Raw genomic sequence first — 6,559 nt, 5'->3', positions numbered from 1 at the left:
TAGAAAAATAAAATAAGGATTTTAAAATTTTAACCAAAAACAATAATAGAAGACTCTAAACAAAAAAGAAAATTTTTTCCTAATCTAAGCAACAAAATAAACCGTCAGTTGTCCAAACTCGAACAATCCCCGGCAACGGCGCCAAAAACTTGGTGCACGAAATCACAATCACACTTTTGCAATTCTGCACAACTGACCAGCAAGTGCACTGGGTCGTCCAAGTAATACCTTACGTGAGTAAGGGTCGATCCCACGAAGATTGTCGGCTTGAAGCAAGCTATGGTTATCTTGTAACTCTTAGTCAGGATAGCAAAAATAATTCTCAGTTTTAATTAGAATAAGTAAAAGAGCATGGATTAAATGATACTTGTTATGCAGTGATGGAGAACAGGTTGAGGTTTTGGAGATGCTCTGTCTTCTGAATCTCTGCTTTCCTACTGTCTTCTTCTTCACGCACGCAGGTCTCCTTCCATGGCAAGTTGTATGTTGGTGGATCACCGTTGTCAATGGCTATCAGCTGTCCTCTCAGTGAAAAGGGTCCATGTACATGGCTAATCATCTGTCGGTTCTCACTAATGTTGGAATAGGATCCATTGATCCTTTTGCACACTATCACTGCGCCCAGCATTCATGAGTTTGAAGCTCGTCGCAGTCATCCCTTCCTGGATCCTACTCGGAATACCACAGACAAGGTTTGGACTTTATGCATCTCAGAAATGTTGCCAATTGATTCTAGCTTATACCACGAAGACTCTGATCTCACGGATTTGAATGTTCTATTGTCAGGAGAGGCAGTCAAACTCGTGAACCAGGTATCCAAGAGATATACATTCAATCTAAGGTAGAACAGAAGTGGTTGTCAGGCATGCGTTCATAGGTTGAGAATGGTGATGAGTGTCACGGATCATCACATTCATCATATTAAAGTGCGAATGAATATCTTAAAATAGAAACAAGCGTGATTGAATGAGAAACAGTAGTAATTGCATTAATCCATCAAGACACAGCAGAGCTCCTCACCCCCAACCATGGGGTTTAGAGACTCATGCCGTAGAAGATACAAGTTCTGATGTAAAATGTCATGAGGTACATAGTAAGTCTCTAAAAGTAGTTTTTATACTAAACTAGTGACCTAGGTTTACAGAAAATGAGTAAACTAAGATAGATAGTGCAGAAATCCACTTCTGGGACCCACTTGGTGTGTGTTTGGGCTGAGCATTGAAGCTTTCACGTGCATAGGCTGCTCCCGGTGTTTAACTTCAAGTTTTGTGCCAGTTTGGGCATTTAACTCCAACTTTTATGCCAGTTCTGGCGTTTAACGCCAGAATAAGGCAGAGACTTGGCGTTAAACGCCAGTTTGCGTGATCTTAACTCGGGCAAAATATAGACTATTATATATTGCTGGAAAGTCCAGGATGTCTACTTTCCAACGCAATTGAGAGCGCGCCAATTGGGATTCTGTAGCTCAAGAAAATCTATTTCGAGTGCAGGGAGGTCAGAATCCAACAGCATCTGCAGTCTTTTTTCAGCCTCCGAATCAGATTTTTGCTCAGGTCCCTTAATTTCAACCAGAAAATACCTGAAATCACCGAAAAATACACAAACTCATAGTAAAGTCTAGAAATATAATTTTTGCATAAAAACTAATAAAAATATACTAAAAAGTAGCTAGATCCTGCTAAAAACTATATGAAAATACCCCCAAAAAGCGTATAAAATATCCGCTCATCAGTCAGCGACGCTTGCGCGTCGCGTAATTTTTTTTATATGCAATATGCATATGCAAATGCAGAATGCAGGTGAATTTGCAGAAATTATGAATGAAGACTAGTAAAAATAAAATAAAATAAGATTAAGAATAAAAAAAGAACGATTATACCATGGTGGGTTGTCTCCCACCTAGCACTTTTAGTTATAGTCCTTAAGTTGGACATTTGATGAGCTCCTTGTCATGGTGGCTTGTGCTTGAACTCGTCTTGAAACTTCTACCAATGCTTGGACCTCCAATAAGCTCTATCAATACCAAGTGAATTCCTCAAGCCTTGATGGAGTTCTTCACAAGCTTTGAGCTCCCAAATTTGATCCTCATGTATGCCTGGATCCCAAATCTTGTTTCTGTACCCATCTTTAAGTCGAACATGATGATTCCATCCGGTTGGTAAGCAATCCGAATTCTCACTACGGCACCCAAACAGCTTCCTAGACCCATTCAATCGAGCTCTACACCAATATTTTCACTTCAACTTGGAGTGTGCAACCGTTTTGAACCTTGCAGGGCAACTCCTATTGCTAACTGATGAGCGGATAATTTATACGCTTTTTGGCATTATTTTTAGTATGTTTTTAGTAGGATCTAGTTACTTTTAGGGATGTTTTCATTAGTTTTTATGTTAAATTCACATTTCTGGACTTTACATGAGTTTGTGTGTTTTTCTGTGATTTCAGGTATTTTCTGGCTGAAATTGAGGGACTTGAGCAAAAATCAGATTCAGAGGTAGAAGAAGGATTGCTGATGCTGTTGGATTCTGACCTCCCTGCACTCAAAATGGATTTTCTGGAGCTACAAAACTCAAAATGGCGCGCTTCCAATTGCGTTGGAAAGTAGAAATCTAGGGCTTTCCAGCAATATATAATAGTCCATACTTTGGCCGAGTTTAGACGACGCAAAAGGGCGTTGAACGCCAGTTCTACGCTGCAGTCTGGAGTTAAACGCCAGAAACACGTCACAAGCCAGAGTTGAACGCCAGAAACACGTTACAAACTGGCGTTCAACTCCAAGAATGACCTCTCCACGTGTAAACGTCAAGCTCAGCCCAAGCACACACCAAGTGGGCCCCGGAAGTGGATTTATGCATCAATTACTTACTCATGTAAACCCTAGTAACTAGTTTAGTATAAATAGGACTTTTTACTATTGTATTAGACATCTTCGGATCATCTTATGATTTTTAGTTCATCTTAGGATCATATTGATCACGTTTGGGGGCTGGCCATTCGGCCATGCCTGGACCTTATCACTTATGTATTTTCAACGGTAGAGTTTCTACACACCATAGATTAAGGTGTGGAGCTCTGCTGTTCCTCACGAATTAATGCAAAGTACTACTGTTTCTCTATTCAATTCAACTTATTCCGCTTCTAAGATATTCATTCGCATTTCAATATGAATGTGATAAACATGACAATCATCATCATTCCCATACGAATGCATGCCTGACAACCACTTCCGTTCCACCTTAGATTGGATGATTATCTCTTGGATCTCTTAATCAGAATCTTCGTGGTATAAGCTAGATTGATGGCGGCATTCATGAGAATCCTGAAAGTCTAAACCTTGTCTGTGCTATTCCGAGTAAGATTCAGGGATTGAATGACTGTGACGAACTTCAAACTCGCGAGTGCTGGGCGTAGTGACAAACGCAAAAGGATAGTAAATCCTATTCCAGTATGATCGAGAACCTCCAGATGATTAGCCATGCAGTGACAGCGCATCGGACCATTTTTACAGAGAGGATGGGATGTAGCCATTGACAATGGTGATGCCTCCAGATGATTAGCCATGCAGTGACAGCGCATCGGACCATTTTCACAGAGAGGATGAGATGTAGCCATTGACGACGGTGATGCCCTTACATAAAGTTTGCCATAGAAAGGAGTAAGACTGATTGGATGAAGACAGCGGAAAAGCAGAGATTCAGAGGAACGCAAGCATCTCTATACGCTTATCTGAAATTCTCACCAATGATATACATAAGTATTTTTATCTTTATTTTCTGTTTATTTATTATTATTATTCAAAAACTCCATAACCATTTGATATCCGCCTGACTGAGATTTACAAGGTGACCATAGCTTGCTTCATACCAACAATCTCCGTGGGATCGACCCTTACTCACGTAAGGTTTTATTACTTGGACGACCCAGTGCACTTGCTGGTTAGTTGCGCGAAGTTGTGAAGTTATGTTTGGACCATGGTATTGTGCACCAGTTGTGGCACCATTGCCAGGGAGAGAACGAGCAACAAATTTTACAACCTCAGAGTAACAATTTTGCATACCAAGTTTTTGGCGCCGTTGCCGGGGATTATTTGAGTTTGGACAACTGACGGTTCATCTTGTTACTCAGATTAGGTAACTTTCTTTTCGTTTTCTTTTCACAAAAAAAAAACTTGTTTTCAAAATCTTTCAAAAAATTTTCCCTTTGTTTTCGAAAATTATTTCAGAATTTTTAAGAATGAATTCTAGAGTTTCAGGAAGCATGTTGAAGCCTGGCTGGCTGTAAAGCCATGTCTAAATTCATTTGGACTGAGGCTTCCAAGTCATTATTACAAGAGCAAGCTAGTTGTTGCTAATCAAATTTGTTATTGTATGACTGATTTGTATCTTCTAAAGCTTGGCTGGCTAGTAAGCCATGTCTAACCCTTGGATTGGAGCTTTAGGCTAACATTGAAAGATTCCTGGAATTCATATTAAAAATTTTGGAATCCTTATTTTTCTTTATCAAATTAATTTTCGAAAAATACAAAAAAAAATTAGAAAATCATAAAAATAAAAAATAAAATATTTCATGTTTCTTGTTTGAGTCTTGAGTCAAATTGTAAGTTTGGTGTCAATTGCATGTTCATCTTGCATTTTTCGAAAAAATCATGCATTCATGGTGTTCTTCATGATCTTCAAGTTGTTCTTGGTAAATCTTCTTGTTTGATCTTGATGTTTTCTTGTTTTGTGCCTTTTCTTGTTTTTCATGTGCATTCTTGCGTTCATAGTGTCTGAACATGAAAGATTTCTAAGTTTGGTGTCTTGCATGTTTTCTTTGCATATAAAAATTTTCAAAAATATGTTCTTGATGTTCATCATGACATTCAAAGTGTTCTTGGTGTTCATCTTGACATTCATAGCATTCTTGCATGAATTCATTGTTTTAATCCAAAATTTTCATGCATTGAGTCTTTTTCATGTTTTTCTCTTTCATCATTAAAAATTCAAAAATCAAAAAAATATCTTTCCCTTTTTCACTCATAAAATTCGAAATTTTGAGTTGACTTTTTCAAAACTTTTTAAAATTTAGTTGTTTCTTATGAGTCAAATCAAATTTTCAATTTAAAAAATCTTATCTTTTTCAAAATCTTTTTCAAAAATCAAATCTTTTTCATTTTTCTTAATTATTTTCGAAAATTTTAAAAATTTTTTTCAAAAATTTTTTTCTTAATTTTATATCATATTTTCGAAAATCACATCATCAATTAATGTTTTGATTCAAAAATTTCAAGTTTGTTACTTGCTTATTAAGAAAGATTCAAACTTTAAATTCTAGAATCATATCTTGTGATTTCTTGTGAGTCAAGTCATTAATTGTGATTTTAAAAATCAAATCTTTTTCAAAACTAATTTCAATCATATCTTTTCAAAAATATCTTTCTATCTTATTTTTTTTTTAAATATCTTTTCTAACTCCTTATCTTCTTATCTTTTAAAAATTGATTTTCAAAATTTGTTTCAACTAACTAATTGACTTTTTGTTTGTTTCTTATCTCTTTCAAAACTACCTAACTAACTATCCCTCTCCAATTTTCGAAAATACCTCCCCCTTTTTCAAAAATTCTTTTTAGTTAATTAATTGTTTAAATTTTAAATTTTAATTTTAACTCTCCTTCAATTTTCGAAAATCATCAACTCCTTTTCAAAAATTACTTTTGAAAATCCTCTTTCTCTCTTATCTCCTTCTATTTATTTATTTATTCATCTACTAACACTTCATCTCACCCAAATTCGAACCCCCTCTTCCATCTGTGTTCGAATTTTCTCTTCTTCCCTTCTTTACATTACATTCTTTTCTTCTTCTACTCACATAGGGGAACCTCTATACCTGGGTAAAAAGGATCCCTATTATTATTATTTTTCTGTCCCCTCTTTTTCATATGAGCAGGAGCAAGGACAAGAGCATTCTTGTTGAAGCAGATCCTGAACCTGAAAGGACTCTGAAAAGGAAACTAAGAGAAGTTAAAATACAACAATCCAAAGACAACCCTACAGGAATTTTCGAACAGGAAGAGGAGATGGCAGCCGAAAATAATAATAATGCAAGGAGGATGCTTGGTGACTTTACTGCACCTAATTCCAATTTACATGGAAGAAGCATCTCCATCCCTACCATTGGAGCAAACAATTTTGAGCTTAAACCTCAACTAGTTTCTCTGATGCAGCAGAACTGCAAGTTCCATGGACTTCCATCTGAAGATACTTTTCAGTTCTTAACTGAATTTTTGCAGATCTGTGATACTGTTAAGACTAATGGAGTAGATCCTAAAGTCTACAGGCTCATGCTTTTCCCTTTTGCTGTGAGAGACAGAGCTAGAATATGGTTGGATTCTCAACCTAAAGATAGCCTGAACTCTTGGGATAAGCTGGTCAAGGCTTTCTTAGTCAAGTTCTTTCCTCCTCAAAAGCTGAGTAAGCTTAGAGTGGATGTTCAAACCTTCAGACAAAAGGAAGGTGAATCCCTCTATGAAGCTTGGGAGAGATACAAGCAACTAACCAAAAAGTGTCCTTCTGACATGCTT

The 6,559-nt window shown here is 36.7% G+C and overlaps 1 non-coding gene across 1 annotated transcript; it reads right to left on the bottom strand.

Moving 5' to 3' along the window:
• Positions 1 to 6,451: 6,451 nt before the first annotated feature.
• Positions 6,452 to 6,559, bottom strand: LOC112752726 (small nucleolar RNA R71). The gene has a single exon (XR_003177147.1). It is a non-coding gene; the product is annotated as a small nucleolar RNA R71 (small nucleolar RNA).

Source organism: Arachis hypogaea, chromosome 15, assembly GCF_003086295.3.
Source record: "Arachis hypogaea cultivar Tifrunner chromosome 15, arahy.Tifrunner.gnm2.J5K5, whole genome shotgun sequence".
Classification (NCBI taxonomy): domain Eukaryota; kingdom Viridiplantae; phylum Streptophyta; class Magnoliopsida; order Fabales; family Fabaceae; genus Arachis; species Arachis hypogaea.
This window is presented reverse-complemented; position numbering and strand designations above follow the sequence as displayed.